Consider the following 21,830-nt stretch of genomic DNA (forward strand, 5'->3'; position numbering starts at 1 on the left):
AGTCAAAGTGCCCCCTCAATTTTTTCTTATGAACATTCGTTGAGGTGTGTAATTGAGGGTAATATTTTGCCGGTTCGAATCCCTGCCACGAGCCAGGCTCGCACCTAACAGTAAGTTTATCTCGCACTTAACGCTGAGTCGTATGTCACCATCCGTAACACTGCGGAAAACGGTTGGCACACAACTTTTACACAAATGTCAGTACTAAGTGGCACCAATATATATATATATAACACGAATATACGAATCTTTAAGCGATAACATATTCAGTAATTTTGATCAACACCACAAAATAAATATCAAAAAATCCCCTGTGTGCTTAGGTTTTTGTGGCTGTTGGCTTCAATAATATATATATATATATATCGGATTTCGGCTGTTTCGGCGAACTCTGAAAAATTTTCAAGAATAGGATTTCTGGGGTAAAAATATAGCTTTTGCGGCATAGTACTGTGGGATGTCGAAGGACGGAACCCAACTGTTGCATATCCATAGCGAGCCCGCAGAACGCCGAACCAGGGAAGCAGCCGCACAGCCAGTAGAAGCAGAAAAATGAACGTTTATTCAAAAGTGTAGGACGTATTTATAAGCAGCCGAGTGGCCGGAAGACAGGAAGGAGCACGTGCACATAGCGATAGCTCGAAGCTATGAAGGATCGCCAGATAAGGCGATAAAAGGTGCGCGCACATCGGAAACACACGTGAAGATGCCACATTCCTTCCTCCTCAGAAATGAAAGCGTTGCACTGGCTTGCGTTCTCTCGTCGAGCGTCTTAGAGCTTGTTGGGGACACCCGTAGTCAACGGGGCCACCGGAATATCTGGTGCTGGAAAATCTGGAGAATCGTTGCCATTTGGGATGCGCCGCGCATTGGTGTCTTCATCCGGGCTCAGTTTTTGGATGCTGTAGTTGTGTTGCTTCGTCTGGCTCACTGGGATGTGTGGTGGTTGTAGTTACTGCCGGGGTAACCCCTGGTGCTTCTTGCCGCGGCCGGACCTGGTCTACGTGCCGCTGGACGACTCCGTCCGATGTTTCCACTGTCACCATCCTCGATCCAGACGTCGCCTTCACATGGCCGGGCGTCCACTTGCTCCCCGCACCGTAATTGCGGGCATATACCTCACTTCCAGGTAGTGGCAGCCAGTCATCGTTGCTCTCTTTTGGTCCCGGAAGGGCTGGAGGAAAAAGTGTCCAAGCGTGAGCGTGTTTGATAGCCCAAAACCAGCTCTGCTGGGGATGTACCCGACTTTTGCGCAGTCTTCCGGTAGTTAAAAAGCAACCGTACTAGGTTCTCTTCCAGGTTCCCTTTACTCATTTTTCGAAGGCCATTTTTTATAGTTCCCACGGCCCTTTCCGCCGTACCATTAGACTGGGGATGGTATGGAGCGCATCGAAGGTGCACAATGTTGTTGTTTGCCAAGAACGACGCGAAGTCTTCACTGGTAAACTGGGTACCGTTGTCAGAAACGACTGTGCGAGGTATTCCAAACCTGCTGAAAATGTCACGCAGACCGTTAATTGTAGTCTGCGTTGAAGCATGCGCCACAGGCAGTGCTTCGAGCCACTTGGTATGTGCGTCGACTACTACGAGTATCATTTTTCCGCAGATCGGACCCGCGTAGTCAATGTGAATACGGGACCACCTTTCGCCTGTTTCAGGCCAGTTAACGACGGGGGCCGCGGGTGGCATCGGCAGATTTTGCACACAGTGCTGGCACTGAGCAGACACCTCTTCAATGTTTCTGTCAAGGCCTGGCCACCAGAACAGAGATCGTGCGACGGATTTCATTGCCGGTGAACCCTGGTGCGTTTCGTGTAGGATATGCAGCACTCGCTCCGTAGCTTCGGTCGGTATTATGACCCTATTACCCCAGTACACCAGTTCATGTGCTACGGATAGATCTAGTTTACGGTCAAAAAACGGCAGTACGGCCCGGGTCATTTCGTTTGTGCTCCTGGGCCACCCATGTAATATGTATCGTTTGACCTCGACCAGGACAGGGTCAGAAGACGTTAATGCCTTCAGCTCACGCGTTGTTACGGCGCCATTGTTCAGCTGGTTCAGCGACAGCACATATTCGGGCGGCTCACCGCGTCCGCATTCAGCATCTGTCGTCCTGGTGCGTACTGTAGCCGATATTGGTAGGCCCCAGGTGAAGCGCCCACCATTGTATCCGTCCGGCGGCCATTGTGGGCGTTTGCTTGTCTGATCTCAGCAGGCCGAGCAGTGGCTGATGGTCAGTCACCAAGGTAAATTCGCGACCTAGAAGGTAGTCACGGAATTTCGTGACGCCGAATACCAGAGCCAGTGCCTCTCACGCGAGCTGTGAATACTGGCGCTCCGCCTGCGTTAATGTTCGCGAGCGGAACCCGATTGGCCTGTGAACATTACCAGTCGTGTGAAACAAGACAGTCCCATACCGTACGGAGATGCATCACATTCAAGTTTAAGTTCCTTCGAAGGGTCGAAATGAACGAGAACCTTGGCTGTTGTAAGGCTTTCCTTGGCACGTTCAAACGCGAGCTCTTGAGGCTGTTTCCATTGCCAACGTGCATTTTTTTCAAGCAGCTGCTACAATGGACCAAGTGTGGTTGACATGTTCGGCAGAAACCTCGCGTAAAACGTAACCATACCCAAAAACGCACGTATCTCGCTGACATTACAGGGGCTCGGTGCCTGCATGATAGCGTCAAGGTTTTTCTCTGTCGGATGAAGCCCATCACGATCGATGCGATGACCAAGATAAGTTACCGCTAGGCTACGCAACTTGCACTTATCGATCCTTAGCTTTACACCGCACTCTCGGAAGCGCTCTAAGACGTTTTTGAGCCTCTCACCGCTGTCACTCGCTCTCTCGGAAATGAGCACATCGTCAAGATAACCCCTGCGCTCCTGGAAGGCCAGCCAAAACCTCATCCATTTTTCTTTGGAATATTGCGGGTGCAGAAGCTATCCCGAAAGGAAGCCTATAGTAGCAAAATAGCCCTTTTGGCGTATTAATGACGCAAACTTTCTTCGCGTTATCGTCTAAAGCCACTTGACTGTATGCGTCCCGTAAATCCAGAGCGCTGAAATAGTCCCCATCATGAAGTTGGGCAAACATATCCTCAATGATTGGCAATGGGTATTGCTCTTTTTCACACGCTGGATTTACCGTGGCCTTGAAATCTCCGCAGATTCTTACTGCACCGTCTTTCTTAAGCACTGTGACTATGGGCGTTGCCCATTCAGAATGAGCCACCGGGGACAGTACGCCCAGAGAAACTAAACGGTCTAGTTCAAGTGACACTCGCTCGCGTAGCGCGTATGGAATGGGTTTAGCCTTATACAGACTTGGGTACGGCGCCTTCCTTCAGGTGCAAGCTGGCTGGAGGACCCTTGATTAGCCCCAGTTCCTCGGAGAACACGCCGTGGTAGTCATGGAATATGTTGTTCACGCTGGATTCGCTTGCTTCTTTTGTTGGCACGGAGTCCTCGACAAACCGAACCACCGGAACACCTGCGCTGTTCAGCTGCTGGATTAAATCGCGACCACAGAGGCTTGGTCCCGCACAGTCCAACACCTTCAGCGCACACTTTACTGTCGCCCCTTTATGGCAAACCTGGAGCGCAAGCTCCCCAACTATTGGAAGGCGTCCTGTGTACGATGATAAATTCAGGCTGGACGGTTTGAGTTTCGGCCATTGCTCGCGATGCTTATCGTACAGCTGACGTGGAATGACACAAACGGGCGACCCAGTATCGACTTCCATGTTCAGCTGCACGCCTCCCCAGGCAAATGTTCGGCGGATCGGTGGTTCTACACAGTTTTTTCGTTGAGATACCAAAGTCCAAATGTGGGCGGCATCGTGTTCCTCGTCTACTGAGGTTTCCGTTCCTGAAAGGGCGTTAGTTTGCGCCGTCCTTTTCGTGCATTGTCCCCGAGCCCCGTGGCTTCGACATTTCCTTGCGAGGTGACCACGTCGTCCACAGCGGTAACAACGGGCGTTAGACCAGGAGCAACCTGCGTCATTATGTTTTGTACTACCACACCTTGCGCATTCTTGATGCTCGGCAACCCTCCTCTCATCCGGCCGAATTCCCTTCTGATACGCCCGTACTTTTAACACGGGTGTCGTTGTACCGGGTGTCGTTGTCGGTCCAAACATGCGTTCCACGCCACTATCCGCAGCCTCAGCTGCAAGGACCATCGTCTCAGCGTCTTGTAGCGTTAAGTCCTGCTTTGCCAGTAGCTGCTTCTGTAGGGCACTTGACCGTATACCACACACAATGCGATCTCGTAGCATGCTATCCAAAGCACTGCCAAAATTGCAATTGTCAGCTATTCGGCGAATCTCTACCAGGAATTCATTAATCGGATCTCCCTCCGCTTGACAACGACTGAAGAACTTGAAGCTTTCGGTGATTTCGTGTCTCTTCGGACTGTAGTGCTCACCCAGTACTTCGACGACTTCTGTATACGTCAACGCATTTGGTTTGCGCGGGGCAACCTTTCCTGCCAGCACTTGAATCGTATGCGTATCTAACGCGGCAACCAGCAATGTTCTTTTCTTAGACCCGTCTTCAATCGCATTCGCTTTGAAGTATGCTTCCCCTTTAACAAGGTACGGTTGCCACTTATCTTTGCCTTCTTCGAAGTCCGGAAGGTGGTGAGCCATGCTGGCCTTGGTTTCTCGGTTCTGTGTGGGTTCCTGTTCAGTGTCGACTTTCACTGCATGGGCAGTGTTCATCCTCGTCGCCGTCCGAGCCCGAGCGGTGTTCGAGCGGTGAAGCGACATGCCTGGTGACTTTAGCGCGCTTGCATTGAATGCAGGAGCGCGCCCAGCTGCATGGAGGGCCAGACGTAGCGGTCGGCCACGAGGCGTGTATGCCGGGATGGCTGAAATTATGCAGCTGGTTGAAGAGGCCATGGCGATGGGAAACGAGCACGTAAGGCCTGATTCGTGCTGTTGGCATGCGCAGTAGATAGTCGTTGTCGATCCAGGTATGGAGACTTGTTGCAGCTGTAGTGAGGACCCGCCCTTAAGAAGTTCTTGCAGTTCGACGTCCGTAGCCTGAGCCTCGGTGAGGACGTCAGCTGTTATCTGCGAAGAGCTTAAAGCTGCCACACGTGAAAGCGCGTCGGCGACCACGTTGTTCTTCCCGCTGACATGTTGGATGTCGGTGGTAAACTGTGCAATGAACGAGAGCTGATTCTGCTGGACCGGCGGGAGTTTGTTGCGGCGTTGAGAGAAGGCGTAGGTCAGAGGTTTATGGTCGGTGTAGATATTGCAGTGGTGTGCTTCGAGAATGTGGCGAAAGTGTTGAACTGCTTCGTATAACGCCAGAACTTCTCTGTAGTAAGCTGGCGAACTCTGCTGGGCGGGGGTCGTGGTTTCGTAGGTGGGACTGGCCGCAGAAGGGATCTTTCTCCGAGCTGGGAGTTTCTTGGAGAAGAACGCCAAGGGATGCCAGATGTTGCCTACAAGTTGCATAAGGGCGGCGCCGACGGCGAAGTTAGAGGCGTTCGTGAAGTGCCCCAGGGGAGCGTCTGGCACTGGATGGGAGAGAAATGTGGTGGTGCAGAGAGCAGCTTTGCATTCTTCGAAAAGTTGCGTTAAAGCCGGTGTCCACGTGACGGGTTGATTTCCTCGTAGTCCAGCTAAGGCAAAAGAGCTACTACTGGGGCTAGTTGGAAGTACATACTTGAAGGAATTGGTGAGCGCTAAAAACCAAGGAAAAAGGGCGCTTCGTCCTGTGTGTTCGTCCTTTTTCCGTGGTTTTTAGCGCTCACCAATTCCTTCCAGCTAAGGCATCATGGACGGGAGCCTGGTAGTCGGCTGCGTGTGGCAAGAAACGCCTGTAGCAGCATGCCGAGGAAACGGCGAAGGTCTTTAACGGTGGTGGGTTGCGGGTAATTTTGAAGTTCTGAGATGCGTTGATGCAAAGGTCGAGTTCCCTCTGATGAAACTTCATGGCCGAGGAATTTGACGACTGAAGCGCCGAGCGTGCTCTTTGGAACATTGACGAGTAGGCCATGGTCATAAAGACGTTGGAAAAGTAGGCGAAGGAGCGTGCGGTGTTCGTCAGCGTTACAGGAAAAGACCAATATGTCGTCAAGATAGATGAAGCAGAAATCAAGACCGCGGACGACTTCGTCGATGAAGCGTTGAAAGGTTTGTCCAGCGTTCCTCAGGCCAAAGCTCATGAAGGGAAACTCGAACAAGCCGAAAGGGGTAATGACTGCAGTTTTCTGGACGTCGTCCGGGTTGGATATCTGCGGGTAGGCCTTCACCAAGACTAGCACAGAAAAACATGGCAGCCATAAATGCGATGGGCGAAGTCCTGTATGTGGTGAACGGGGTACCTGTCCGGAATGGTACGAGCGTTGAGGGCACGGTAGTCCCCACAGGGCAGCCAGCCTTCGGTCTTCTTCAGGACAAGGTGAAGTGGTGAGGCCCATGGGCCGTCGGAGCAGCGGGCGATTCCCTCACGGAGCATAGCTTCGAACTCTGCTTTGGCTATGCGCATGCGGTCCGGGGCAAGGCGACGGGCGCGGCAGAAAACCGGGGGGCCTGGGGTGGTCCGGATGTAGTGCACAGTGGTGTGCTGCGCATCACGTGGCAACCCGCAGGGCGCGTCAAACCGGGAAATTCGGCGAGGATGGCGTGGTACGGTGAATGATTTTCAACACCGTTGTCGCGTCGATGAGACGGTCGTGGCGGCAGTCCGGAAGGTTGTAGTGCGCCAAAAACTGTGAGCCGATGCTTGGCTCGATGACGTCGGCGATGACAAAATTCCAATGAAGGCCACGGCGTAGGTTTTTAAGCTGGACGTGCAGGCGGAGCGAGCCGTAAGTCTTGATTGTGGACCGGTTTGCCGCACTGAGCTCGAAAGACGTAGGGGGACGGGTACCTTGAAGGTGGGCTCGTGGGTAGCAGCAGATGTCGGAACCGCTGTCGACAAGGAACCGCTGCTTAGCAATTTGGTCGGTGACGAAGACGCGACGGCCTCCAGGTTGGCAGCTCGCAGCCGGGTCTACATGCTGCCGTTGGCGTTTCCCTTACGTCCAGCGGACCAGGGTGGTCGACATTGTCGTGCTCTGTCCCCGAAGCGTCGATGGTAGTAGCACCGGTCGTCGTCACCAGGCTGCTGCGACGGGGTGATGTTGCGGTCACGGCTTTGCGGGTGACGCGTCGGCAAGTGTTGATCCAGGCGTCGTTGAAGGGAGCTGACCTGTCGATTGATGTCGTCGATACGGCGCGCAAGCTCTGTGGTGTTCAGCGGTGCGGCGACAGCCTGAACAGTGGGTGACAATTGCGGCAAAGAGACCTCGATGACGCGATCAGCGATCCCGGCAAGTTTGTCGAGAGGTATAGCGTAAGCTGAGCCTGCAGAATTGCCTGGACGTGCGGTGAAAGTCGTTGAAGCCAAAGTGCTCGCAGTAAGGAATCCAGGACTCCCATGTTGCCCGCGAGAGCACACATGGGGCGGAGAAGCTGCGAAGGCTTGCGCTCGGCAAGTTCTGCGCACTGTAGCTGTCGCACCTTCTGAAATTCCGAGAGTGACAGGCGGCGGATGAGATCAGTCTTGAGGTGTTCGTAAAGGTTGGCCGTTGGTGGGTTGGCAAGGATATCCCGGACCTCGTTGGCGTAGCCGGCATCGAGGTGGGCGACGACATGATCGTAGCGGGTCCGGTCTTGCGTGATGTGTGCGAGGGAGAACTGGGCCTCGACTTAAGCGAACCATACCTCGGGCGAGTCGGCCCAAAACGGTGGAAGCTTCACAGCGACACGCCAGACGTCGTGCGGGGCAGCGTGCAGGATGCCGTCTGCCGGGATTTTGACGTCCTCGGCGGAGCCGGCGGGATGCTGCTGCACGGAAGCGTCGAGTTGGCCGTGTCGTTCCTGAAGCTGTTGCTCTTGCTCGTCCATGGCGATGCGTTATTGTCCGTTATCCGGGTCACCAGGTGTGGGATGTCGTTTCTGCTGAAGGACGAATCCCAACATGAACGTAACAACTGTTTATTCGATTAGCGGTGGCAGCGGACGAGCATACCAAAGCTACGCTCGTCTCGGTATAGCGGAAGGAAAAAGACGCCCCTGGGCAGCCTGTTTTGTAGCGAAAAGCTTCACTACCCGCACCACAGCCGCGCTTCGCGTGAGCCGTCGGAGCCAAGATTTGCCGCAGCTGCGCATGCGCGAAACAGTGACGTCACACGCGGCACGAATAAAAAATAAATAAAAGACAAACAGTGCTCCAGGAAACTCTCATATCTCGATGGGCACCCCAACCGCGCCGTAAGGGCCTTAAAGAAAATGAAATCAAGTGAAAATTGGTTTTAAGGAAAGGAAATGCCTGTCTCTCATATCTTGGTGCACAGTCACGGGTAAATAAGATTAGCACACATGACGGAACACCAGAGCACCGGAATGACAACGCGTGGCGCTGCGGGTGGCGAAGAGGCTGATAACGAGAGTGCCGGGCCGTTCCCATTCTACAGTATTATGGGGGTTCCGCGGACTGCCACGGACAGCAAAATTACTGGCTAAAAGCAGTGCTATCGTCTATTGTTCCTGCGAGTTCCTTTTGACAAACCATCGCGGACATAAAAAAAACAGTAATAAAAAGAGGCCATCTTTGCTCATGATAACCGAGCCAAAATAAATGCCGCAAGCATAGTCACGTAGGGTCGGCACTTCAACGCTCGGGCGGTGCACGCTTGATAAAGCTTACTTCAAGCCGTCCCCCCCCCCCCCCCCTTTACGCTGCAAACATGGAAACGGCCCGTTAGGCACGTCTGCGTACCGCAGCGCCGCGCAGTGAGATATACAAATTCTGATCACCAATGATCTGTGCTAATATTTTTTGCTCGCGACTGTACACCCGAAAGGAATGGACACCACAGTACATGTCTCTAAAGCAACCTTCGAATCACTACACGCGCGTCTCCTCCTCCGCCTCCGTACAGGCAGTGTGTGGACGGCCGAATGCCTCCACCGTTATCGTGGTGCTCCCAGTGCATTGTGCGCCAACTGCGACAGCCATGACGTCAAACCAAGCACAACTGCAGCTTTTCGCTTGTATATCCAGGCTTAACCAGAGCTAAGCCACTGCCTAATTTTTGTACCCACCGTCGGCGACGGATGCCTCGGGTGACGCAGCGGTGGCGCTGTGTTTTATCGGTAACGCAGTCCAGCGTGTGGCCGTGTTACGCTGGGCCGGATGATAACAAGGCAGAGGCTGCGCGGATATATGCGCAGATTGTGTCGCCAACACTTCGTTCGACTGAGTGCATAGTAAATAAGTCCAGTCAATTAAACGATGCATAACCGGACCAGAATACAAGGGACGTTACTTGAGCAGTGCCCCTCCCAACTGAGATTGAAATTCTCAACACAGGAAGGTCAATTCAGCCTATCAGTAAGCGGTATAGCGTCACCTATCAGACCTTATAATTACACATTTTTCTGTATTTGTGAACCAGTGAGTGCTGGCAGGAGCTGCGTAATCGAGAATGCGTATTGCTTTCAGTGAATTGGCTTGTATCGCTCGTATGAACAGCCCTATACGCGAACGGTAGGAGGGACCTAATTTATTTTCAATTTCACCGCACGTTTCGGCTCAAACAAGCCTTGCAATGATCAAATGCGGATTCGTTTGGTCACGTAGCTCGCTGTCTTTCGAATGTTTGCGAACGCGGTGACTCCGTCGTAAACTCTGCAGTCTAAAATATCACTCGCCGTGATCAAGCAGGCAACGAGAGCGTTCATGAGAAACTATGTTCCTCGAAACCACAGATGTCCTATCGCACTTGCCGATTTTGGGTTTCAACACGTTTAGATTTCATGTTTCCATCATGCGACAGAGTGTAACATTTACCCTACAGGCAAGCGGCGACAAAAACTACACACGAGGACTGCGAGCATGGCACTCGCCGATGTTGATCGTTCGCTCTGTAGAAGCATGGTCGCCTGCTCCCTATATGGGTGGTCGGGCATCCCGTGAGTGGCGCCGCACCATTGGGCAATCTCGATGCTCTCCTTGCCCTGGCCAGGCAGGCCAGTAATGGAGTCGAGATAATTGAAGGATCAGAGCAAAAAACTCGCTGTCCCCATTCCCTTCCCACGTCCCATTTCCCTTTCCGCTACTTCCCAGGGGAGGTCAGGGGAGCCTCCCCGGGCCCGCTCTCTCGGCTGTGGGTCGCTATAGTAGCTTTTCCCTTTTATTTTACTTTTCCACCCACGGGTGGTGAAATTACAACTTGCCTATGGGCCTATTCTTTTATTTTACAATTGGATTAAGCCTGTTGTACGTATGTGGTGCAGGCAGGGGCTTATTATTTTTATTTCCTTTTCGGTTGCCCCAACCTATTCATTGTTGGTTATTGCAGGCGCTAATGGCACAGCACACACGAGGATTAAGAGTGAGCGAACCCCCATGCACAATTTCTAAGTTTGGCAGGAATAAAACGAGCGGATGGCACTTCCAGATATCACACGCTAGCTCCGTCTGCAACCCGCGGGCTGCAATCATTGGCCCAGGATGGCGTCGGCGGTAGGCGGCGTGGATTGCGTGTTTTCTTGTCTGCAATGATGCGTAAGACATACAATATGGATCACTACATTGTATTTGCCTAGGACCGCCTAATTAATTCAGAAGTCAATTTATTACCTCGCGCTGCTTCGGTTTCTCCAGCCTAGCGATGGATGTGCCGTTTAAACTAGAAATGCCGATAAACGCTCGTCGAATTAAATTCTCTAAATTCGGTGCGCATGCACGCCATAACTCGCTGGCTATCGGATGTTGGAGTTGCGCTCATGCTGACCATTATGTGGCTATTCCCTTTGCATCGGGTGGGCGACAGTTTTTCGCCCTAGCTGTTAGACAGAAAGAAAAAAGTAAACAGGGATAAGGGACAAAGGAAAGCCTTAGCGAAGTGTTTTTTTTTTTTTTTGGGGGGGGGGGGGGGGGGGGGTTAACGTTCCAAAGCGATTCAGGCTATGAGGGACGCCGTAGTGAAGATCTCCGGAAATTTCGACCACCTGGGGTTGAGCGTGCACTGACATCGCACAGTACACTGTCCCCTAGAATTTCGCCTCCATCGCAATTCGTCCTCCGCGGCTGGGATCGAACCCCCGTACCTTTCGGGTCAGCAGCCGAGCGCCACAACCATTGAGCCATCGCGGCGGCAAGCCTTAGCGACAAATTCTAATACATGCTTGTATTCGTCTAATATATTCTTGTATTTGCTGTCCAGGCGCCGTGTTACAACAGCGCTGATGACTCATGAGTTGAATCATCTTAAAACCAGCGAAAGGCGCAACACAGGAGGAAAGAACAACGCAAGACAAGGCCGGGCTAGCAACTGAAATGTTAATGAAGGGAAGAGGCAAAAGAAACATCGCACAAAGATGCGCGCGCACATAACCCAAAGCAGTGAAAGGGCAGACAGCGTTGCGAAAGTGCGACTCCTGAAAATACTTAGAAGGGCTCAACGCTGCTAAATCGAATGTCGAGCGATAGCTCCGGTGATATAAGACACAACGCTGGTTTCAATGTTTTATTATAACCTTGCCCGGCCGGGAGCTTTGGCTGTGGCCGACCGGGTGTTACATCGAACACAACCAGCGTTCCGTTGAACGCATCAAAGTGCACCGGCGTTCAGTGCAGAACCCACTTTCATGCCCTGCGCATGCGATGCTGGCAGTCGCTTTCCCGCTCCACATAATCAATGTGTGTGAAGCCACGGAGGGAGTACGCAGCACTCCTGGAATGCCTCCTTTCCTCCTCTCCGCAACGCGGATAGGTGGATGGAAGATAGGAGCGGGCCCTTTGAAACGGGTGGTAGCAGTTGCCACCATGCTCGGCTTTTTTTTTTTTGTTTAACTGTGTTGTCAGTTGTTATTAAAATTCGCCATTTTCTTTCAATACGGTTTCCTACTCTTCTAACTTTATGTCACCTCTCTGTTTTCGAGCCACCAATCTTCCAATGGCTTTTTGCTAATTTCCACCGCAGATTTATTGACGTGACCATTGTCATCTCTAAATTCCAGGGCCTCGGGAATAGTGACTGTGCCTGCATCGACATCCGGATGGATACCATCACATTTAGGTATGCGGTGTTCAATTGTTTCTACAGATCTACCACACAAAGCACATGTGTCATCATCTTCGTTAAATTTCTTTTTGTAGCTACGCGTTCTAAGACTCCCTGACCTAGCTTCAAAGAGCAGGGCACTGCCTCTTGAGTTATCATAGAACAATTCCTTCCTGATTTGCCGTTTTCAGTATCGATATAGTTCTACACTATGCTTATTTTCCATTGAATTAATCCAATTTTTACCTTCCGCGTTTTTAACCTGTCGCTTCATGCTATAAGAAAAGAACTGTAGCGCAACCAAGACGTACACAAGAGAGGACCACACAGGACTAGCGCTCTTCTTACAACATGCACCATCTAGCCCAACAAAAAGTTCTTCTAAACCACGTTTCATGCTCTTTCCTTCTCCGTCCTCGTGTTCGGCATACTTACTGGTTAGTTTCCTAGTTCTTTTGCGCCATTGTGAGTCAACGCTCTTTATGTATAAGTACTTAAATACCTTAGCTGTCCATCTGTTATCGTCCAGTTTCCTCAGGCGTTCTTCACAGAGTATTTTACTCTTAGCTTCCCATGCTTCGAAGGATGCCCAGCACATATCCCCCTATACTGCCTAGTTTGTGGTTCTGCCGTGGGCACCTAGTGCTAATCTTCCAACAGCTCTGTGATTTACTTCTAATCTCGGCTGAACTTCTGCCCTTAAGCACAGAACCGCAATCTCTTAAGTAAGCGCCGGTACCATAATTCATTTCTAAATACCTCTCAGTACTTCATATTTGTTGTACCCCCATAATGATCTATGTTTCATATTTAGTTATTATAGAACAATTCCTTCCTGATCAGCCTTTTCCAGTATCGAGGGAGTGCCATCTGCCGGAGCTCTTCGCGGCGGCCCGCGCATGCGCAGTGCGGCAACTACCCTCCTCCTCCTATTTGCAACGCGCGCGGCGTACGTGACTACCCTCTCCACTCCTCCTCAGATTAAAGTTCGGGCGCACAAACACCTGCCTCTCTGCCCGTAGTAGTAACTTCCACAAAGCAGTGGAATGTGATAAGCCACATTCTTCTTGCAAGTGGTGAACCTACATGTATGGGATACTGTGCACTGTAGTCTAGTTCCCCCGGGTTTTTTTTTTGTTTGTTTTTTTCCAGCCTCCTTTTCACGGCGGCGAAAAGGCCTCCAACCTTCTTCTTAGCTGTGAAAACAACAGCAACATTAAACTTTGCCGCGACTTTCTTTAGTCGGTGCATAATACCGCGAAGGTAAGATATAGCAGCTACCTTTCGACGCCTCACAATCGCTTCATTCTCTTCCGATCGTTTCTTCCCTTGCCTAGACCGAGTGAAAACGCGCCCCGACAGGCGGGCGAGATGTACAATTGAAAACCCAGCTGCCATAAGCTTGGAAATCTGCTCCCGAGACGGCCTCCTCAACACAGCGATGGCATGACTCAGAGCTGACGTGATGAAAGCGATTGCCTACCCGTCCTTCACCAACCTCGATTGATCCGACTCATAAATAAGAAGATGGATTTTGACCTGGGGGCCGGGGCTGTAGCCCCAACAAACATGGTCTTCCCCAAAGCACAAGTCCGAATCAAGCAACTGCAGACGATCCTGCAGCCAACTCATTTGAGCCCTCCTTGTCCATGAAAATTAATTGACATCAACGCAGCGAAGTGCTACTATGCCGAAGGCTTCCAGTGGAAACAAGGCTGTATTGCCGTATCTACTTTGAACAGAACAATGTCGCTCAGGAAGGGTGCGACCTGAGACCCTATGCATACGACTGATTTCTGGACGCAAATACCGCCCTGACAACTGAAAAGGGTCCATGGAAAAGGGTCCTGAGCCCATGCATCTGATTTCCATGAAGCTAGCAAGGGAAATCCGCTTGCCCCGTCTTTTTTCATGTGATTGTCCCTTTTGCGCAACCTATCTTTACGCTTACAATGAACCAAATTGCCCAACAACTCATCTTGCTGAGCGGAAATGCCGCAGGCATCTGAAAAGGCCAGTTCATTATTTTCCACCGCACTCTAAGAAAAAAAGGTGTGATCTTAGTCCTTTAAGGGGGTAAATCCACTGACGCTGTGGCGAGCCCCTTTTGGTGCAAATTTGCACCCTCGTCGGGGGACTAAGTGCGTACGGTGTAATGTTTAGGCTGCAATAGGACTAATGTTATTCCGTTTGGACAAGTGTAAGTATAAGCCCTTGATGACTAACGTTACCCTTCCTAAGAAAGACTAACGCTTAGGCCATGAAAGTGCAAACATATGCTTTACTTTCTGGTGCATGTTTGCACCCACTCGGAATAAGCTTATGCTCTATCCCAAAGCGTAAACTTATCCTCGCAAGGGCTACAATTAAACCTATCAAATGAGCTTACTACAACGCTCCTGAAGTGCAACTTTACACCTTATCAATGGGCGTAACATTGCTCTGCAAGAGCATATGGTTTTGATCTTTTCAGGTGCACATTTACACCGTGTTAGAAAGGGTAATTGTTAAGCGTATTTAATGAAAAAAAAGGAAACTACACATGATTTCCAGCGTAATTAAGAAGGGGAGATTTTCCGACAGAGCTTAACACACATAACAACGATAAAGGACACAGAAATAAACATACATGAAAACACCAGGATTCGAACCGACAACCTTTGGATTACGAGCCGAACGCGGATACGACTACACCACCACAACAGACGGTCTGAGGCAGAAAATAAAAGCCTTTTATGCGAAACACACACATTGTCTGTCTTTACCGCTCAAACTGTTATCAAATATATTGTTGTTTAGAGCACAGTATAGTGATTTTTGTGTCATATGCTTTTGGAACAACCTGCGGTAAGCTTTAATGCGCACGCACAACTGTCTAAATCGTGTTTTGGCCAAAGAAGAGGTGCTGAACTGTGTGTACATTACGGCCGGTACTTCACAACCACAACAGTTTCTTTTTTGCTTATAAGGTGGTCTTACTTCTAGCAATTGGCAGCTGCACATTACAGCCTGTTGAAAACAAATATAGAAGGCGATGGTTCACCTCGTTTTTTGTTACTGGCGGACAGCGGTAACAGGGAATTCACTGCTTGCCACTCTCCGGTTCGCTAAGTGTCGCCGATACTTGCACAGTATCACATAAGCTCGTAAACAAACGGCAACGATATGAAACTACGTGTACTTGCCCAACCCTAACCTTTACTACTCACATTCGACACGTATTGAAGCTCGTAGTATTTGTTTATGCACTTGCACAGCTGCCAGCCGTTTCGGTTGCACGAAGCCTTTTTCTCACGCGAAAGGCTATCCGCTTCGTCACAGGCAGCGGCGGTGCACTCACTGGCCTTAGACTACGCCCTGCGCTTCAAAAATCGAGTATTATTGCAGTCGGAGTCTTCTCGCGCGATTTTCGCGTGTTGCTATGCTGCGGTTCGCCCCCCGTTAGTCTCTTTCTCGGCAGTTAGCCTGTTAAGTTTGCGCACGGCGCGCATTTGTGGCAAGAAGAGTGTCGTGTGCAAATTTAGGGACTAGCGGGCCCTTTTGAGGACTAAAATTGTGTTTATTCCCCTCTGGGCCGGTTTTTTTCTTAGAGTGTAAACTTACCCTCACAAGGGTTATAGTTAAACCTACCTAATGAGTTCATAACGACGCTCCCGAAGCGCAACTTTGCACCGTATCAGTGGGCATATCATTGCCCTGCAAGTGTGTATGTTATCATACACCTACAGAGCAAAGCTGCTTGCTGAAAAGACATGATAACTACCTCATTTACGCGCAGTTCACAGACGTTTTTCTCTTCCACAATCCTGGTTATGTTGGTGCTAGTGCGATAAGTTTGTGGCGTGCCGTGCAACATCACAGGGCAGTTTTGCACTCCAGTGACAGTACACCAGTACGCACGACAGGGTTTATTTCGTATTGAGTTTAAAATAACAAAATAATTCTCAGCAGTCTTCTGTCAACGTCGTGATGTCATCCATTCTCCAAGCGAACCTGTGTGAGAAAAAAAAAAGATCGTTGAAATATGACGGTAAGTACACATATTTAAAGTTGCAGTGAAGAGGAATCTGAACTCGTCTTTTTGCCACGGGAACTCAATCTACACGTTCCGAGCATTCTAAGAAACTTCGATTTATTGCCCTTTGTGGCCGATTTCCCTAATTAAATCGAATTAACGTCCGGCTCCCGCCTTTTTTTTTAATTCTCCCTCGTACGGTGGGCGGAGTCGACCAACGCGTGGAGTGCCTTTAACCCAGTCCCGTGGCGGCTTGCCGCTCTGCCATCGGCGGAGTAATACGTAGTAATCCGTAGAAGCAAACAGTCCGCCCGTATTTTTATTTCTGCGGGCTTATTTTGCGGATGTATCATCTGCGAATGAAACTATTTATTCACGGAAACCTAAAAAACAAAATAAAGCGAAAGCAAAGCCTCCACAGAGCCTCCACAAAAGCGCATGCGCACTGAGATCTTGCGTTTCTTTCTGCAACAACTTGCAAAATTATATAAGTCAGCTCCTCAAGAAGGATGGTTTCCGACCAAAAGCACTCGTTCACAGAGAACAGTCTCGCATTCTTTCGCATTCTATTTATTCTAAGATGCATGGAAAGACGGTGACGAAATTGAATTATTTTAGTGAAAGTGTACATGAGCATAAGTAATTCCTGACCCTTCTACAGAATACAAGCAGATAAACGTTCGACAGTACTTACCAGGATTGATGACGTCGTCGCGAAGTAAGCCTGTTGGCAGGCTATCGAAACGCGTTATTCCCTCGGTGACTGCACACCACAGAGTTCGCATAGCAGACAACATGAGAAGCATGGTCCAGAGGCGCCAAGTGCAAACCACATCCGGCAGCAGCTGCCAGTAACACGCAGTACAATGACGGGTCGCGCTCTATTCGCGGAAGGACAAATGAGCGAACCCACGTGTCCCTTGCAACCTTTCTTCATGCCCTTCACTATTTCCTCCTCCTGCAGGCACATTCTTGCTTCTTCTCTTCTTTTCCTTCCCTGAACCGGTTTCCGCGTGTCCCTCGTGTCTGCTTTCTTGGTATTTCACCTCTACCGTTTCCGTTTCCCCCCAGAACAGACGAGGAAAGACAGATGAATACAAAAAATATTTTTTTTTACCCTTTTCCCCCACCTCTTTCGTACATAGGAAAACTGTGAACAGTGATACAAACCGCATTCCTTACTCAGAAAACGAGGACACAGCTGACACAGCTCGGTTATAAATCAGTCTTGTACACCTTACAGAAAATAGCAAACCGATTACAATTAAAATGGTTCCAACTGAAATATAATTGATTATCGTGGTGAATTTTACCTGTGCTACACGGATACGTTAGAATGAGATCCTAGTCGAATGGCATTCGTGACTTGGAATGGCATTCGGACTCGACGGACCCCCACGGTGCTGTATGACACTTTCCAAACGCATTCGAATAATCCTCAGCTTGTTTTAAAAGCACAACGAAGACGACGGCGGCAGTCACACTAGTCGGACAACGACACTGTCATGGTCAACAGCAGCGTGTGATTATAGTGAACTATCTAATGCACTGTAATACGATTGTGGTGGGAAAAGTTCCTTAGGCCAATGACACCGACGAATTCGATCGGCGGACAGTCAGCCTTCGTGTTCTCGGCAGGTCGGCGGCTGAGCGAACCCTGATGAGGCGACGGTGTGAAATATATTCGCGCTTCTACATTATCCGTGTTAGAAATGAGCGAAATGAACGGCTATATTTCAAATTTGCACAAGTGAACACTCACCAACGATAAGCGCTGGCGAAATTTCAGTCGACGACTCTCTTCCCTTTAGCGACAACTAGGCCTAGCTAGTCCGCAGGGTTCGGTCTGTGACTGCGGCGGTTGTGAATAGCGAATTCACAACCAAATGCAAATGGTCCGCGAGTGTAGTTATGACAGCAGTGACCTGAAGTCCACCACTGCTTACATCGCAGGGCGCACATCTCATGAACGGGAAGCGCCGATGTGACCCAGACGGCCGAGCAGGAGCAGTCGTCGCCGACGCTAGCTTGTGGATACCTAGTTAGGCCATTTCAGTTAACGCGAACGATCACCAAACATCCTTCTGGATAAAGTAGTTTAAAACAGAGTACTGCTCACTTCGGAACAAGCAGGGGCAATTAGCGAGAAGTGCCGATCCTACGCGATGGCAACAACCCGGCTGTCATGTGTTTTTCAGGCGAGCGATCACATCGGCGCTCCCCACAGATTCTCGCACTCCCTAAACAAGCACGGGTACAACTAGTACAAAAGAGAAGAGATTGTTTAATAGAACTAAAGCGCAGGTTGCGTTTTATTTCATGTAAATGAGCAGTAGCTGTTCGTACGCAGCGATGTAAACAAGAGTATAAGGGCAGTCGTCCTCATCGGCGCACTCCTGGGGAAATTTCATGGTTTCAAATTTCATAAAGCATCTGAAATTCATGAAATTTGAAATTTCATGAATTTCAGATATTCATTGGTGTACTTCCTCCAAGCGCCATTATTAAATAACGGCCAAGAGGGTGTCCCAGTTACCAAAACAATGCAAATGTCACATTGTAATTATCGCAGGAGAGCAAATCAAGCCAATCTGTGTTAAACATGTAGGTACTAGTTTATGAAGCTTTTTGTAAACATACATACATAATCGAAAAAAGGTGCATGAAGAGATGGTACAAAGGATGATCCACAGGCTACGGGACAAACATGGATATGTGCGCTTATCTGAACGTATTGAAATTTTTTATTAAGAACATACTTAATAAAGATAAGTTTTACAACGTTTATTTATTGCAGCTTTTACACATGTAGCTAGCATTCGCACTCACTTGCGCTTGCAGTATCAAGTCAGTCGGAAAGCTCGTAATGCGGGATAACTTCAAACCGTTGACTGTACTCGTGCGAACAGGGAGTCAGCATTTTGCACACACAGCAAGGCAATCGCACGGAGACTGGAGAGCACGGCGTTATCAGGGCTGCGAAACTAAAAAGCTCTAGAAAGCTGAGCGTCCGCGTCTCTTTCGCTCCTGTACTATTCTCTAACGACAGCGTGCTTTGAAATATTCGTTCGTTCCTCATTGGGGTCACAGAAAAATTACAATAAAACTGTACACAGAGAATTGGAAGGTCGGTCTTCGCGTTTAGACGTCCGGCAAGGCATTGGCCTCTGGAGTGGCGCCGCTAAGCCTTCGTTTCCATGTTTTTGGGGAGAGCTCATCCTATGTTTGATAGTTGAGGTCATTAAGATGTCGCAGTTTTCGGCCGGGGCAGCAGAAAGCTACGCCGTCCGCTCAGGGTAGATATCCTTCGTTGCTGGGGTGTTTTTTTTTTCTTTTCACTTCCCGCTTCATTTCGTGCTTTTTTTTCTATTCCCGACACATTTCTTTGGAAGCGTGGCGGACGGCATGGTGCCGGCGGCGCTGGTCGACACCTGGCCGCGCCTGACTGATCTTTTGTGCAAGTGCTTCCGCGTCGGGGAACGCAAGAGAACCCTCACGCGAATATCTAGAGGGCTTGGAGAGGGGAGGAAGAGTAGGGGGCGAGGGCGGACATGATGCAGCATTTCAAACCTCCAGGACACTCTATGAGTAAAAAAAAAAAAAAAAAAAACGAGACCAAAGAAGCAAGCAGCCTCTTCGATAGTGGTTTAGGCAATGGGAGATGAACGAAGTGATCTTAAAAGAGCTTGTGGTCTAGACCCTTTGTTCGTAATTAAGTTGGAGAGAACGCCAACCAAAAAATAAAAAAAAACGCGTTTCGGAACCTACTCGGTTTTTTCACCACGTGCGACTGTGGGCGAGTTGTAGCTTGCATTTTTAAGCATTCTGCTAGTCATCCGCCGGGTCACTGAACGTAAACCGTGGATGTAACAGGGGGGGGGGGGGGGGGGGGGGGGAGTTTCTTGGGAGTGGTTTACATTGCGCCGCGTGTGGCTGATGACTCAAGTAAGAGCCTTCTGCGGCGGCGCGATCGGCATCGTACATCGACAAGATTACAGTCATGGCGAGACCAAAAACTTCGCTGAACAAAAGGATGTCAAACAAATGAACAGGGAATGAAGCGCAGTGGCGGACACTGTGAGTGAGGTTTGTGACCACAACATTGACTTCGAGGGAACTATTGCACTGGACAGCGAGCCACGCCCATTCAGAAGGCTCTTATCATGATATATTCAGCAGACACGGAAACCAGGTTAAGTAACGAATGCGCGCCCTTCCGCGAGCTTCATCGGTTTTCGAGCGAAGCGCTCTTGCCCCTTTTGGTCGTTTATAAATGCGGAGTAGTGGACTCGCGACAAAAAACTATTCGGACTACTTGCTGCAGTCATACGTGGCCGAAGGCGCCTTCCTTTCCCTCTTGCGTACACAGCCCTTTCTACGGAAATTTGTTTGCGAGTGTGCCATGAGAAATATGACATGTAACAAAGTTTGAGCATTCATTCATTGATCACACAATAATTAATGACAAGCAGTATTTCTGCTCTCTGTCTTTCTCCTGGCACATAGTATTCAAAAGAACTTTTCAGATTTAGTGGAGAAATAAACAAAAAACTTGCACTGCTAGGGAGGAGGATAAAGTGGCCGAGGACTCAACTTGCTTCCCAAAAATCATTAGTTTTTCTTCTGTTCCTATGTAAAATATTACCGTAGGCTCACCCCCGCCCCCGTCCTCCTAACAGCAAAGTTGTCAAGTGCAAACTGCGTTTAGGTTATTTAAGCACTCGCAACATCGACTGATGCAATACGTAAACCACGAATGTCCTACAGACAAACGTGAGCTTATTATGTAAGTGTAATTATCACACTAAATCAAGACCCGCCGATCTTGTTGTTACGTGGAGCTGAGCGCGAGGTGTAAATATTGCATTTTCTTGATAATGGACACAGATTAAATGCGCATAGAACGTGAACGTAGGAGTTTATCGTCGCATCATGTCATATTAGAGCATCGAATATTTTTTGTCGTACTAGAAATAGCCTATAAGGAAAAGAGCTCTAAGGATTTGCATTCCGTTTTCAGCATAGACTGCTCAGCTTAATCTTTTTACTTGATGTATTTGCCACACAATAAAAATCGACCATTATATACGTTCTTCGCCGTCCCTCTATGAAGTAGAACGTTCTTGTGGCCTAGTTGGTTCATTGCAGAAAAGCACGAATGAGACAAGACAGGAGAACGAGGAACACAAACGACAACTCTATGAAGACGCACTCCGCACAAAATGCTGCACGAGCGCCCCGTCGTGGCACACGAGCAAACTATAGCCTTCTCGCTGTTTTAGGGGCATGAACGGACGCGTAGTTATCAACACTGGTAGTGAGTGTAAGTAGGGTGCAAGTTTTCTAAAAGGGGGTAAGTGATCGGGAGCGTGTTTTTAACGGGTGTAAAGTTATTCCTAGGGCCCTCTAAAGGGTGTAAAAGTCCATGCTATGCCCTTTTTACCCCTTTCTCACACCCTTTTTTCTAAGAGTGCGTGATACAGGCATGCACGCACTTCAAAAGTCTATCCTGCGGCAGGGAGTAGAACAGGCCCTCCACGTCAATGCTCATTGCAGAACATCAGCCCGGGTTGATGTCTATGAGGAACTGGGTCACTGTTGTAGAACTTGGGATCAAAAACGGATCCTGAACCTTCCGCTTCTTCAGGTATTTCTGCAGAAACGCGGAAATATCGTACTGCCACGTGCGACGCTCGGACACAATCTTCCGAAACGGGATGCCTGGCTTGTGCGTTT

General features: G+C 49.5%; 2 pseudogenes; both read right to left on the minus strand.

Moving 5' to 3' along the window:
• Positions 1 to 878: 878 nt before the first annotated feature.
• On the minus strand, positions 879 to 4,105 carry LOC149351023 (uncharacterized; annotated as a pseudogene).
• Positions 4,106 to 7,259: 3,154 nt separating this feature from the next.
• On the minus strand, positions 7,260 to 7,988 carry LOC149351024 (uncharacterized; annotated as a pseudogene).
• Between the last annotated feature and the right edge of the window lie 13,842 nt (positions 7,989 to 21,830).

The sequence above is a fragment of the Amblyomma mixtum genome, chromosome 3 (genome assembly GCF_055824585.1).
Source record: "Amblyomma mixtum isolate Tamu chromosome 3, ASM5582458v1, whole genome shotgun sequence".
In the NCBI taxonomy this organism is placed as follows: domain Eukaryota; kingdom Metazoa; phylum Arthropoda; class Arachnida; order Ixodida; family Ixodidae; genus Amblyomma; species Amblyomma mixtum.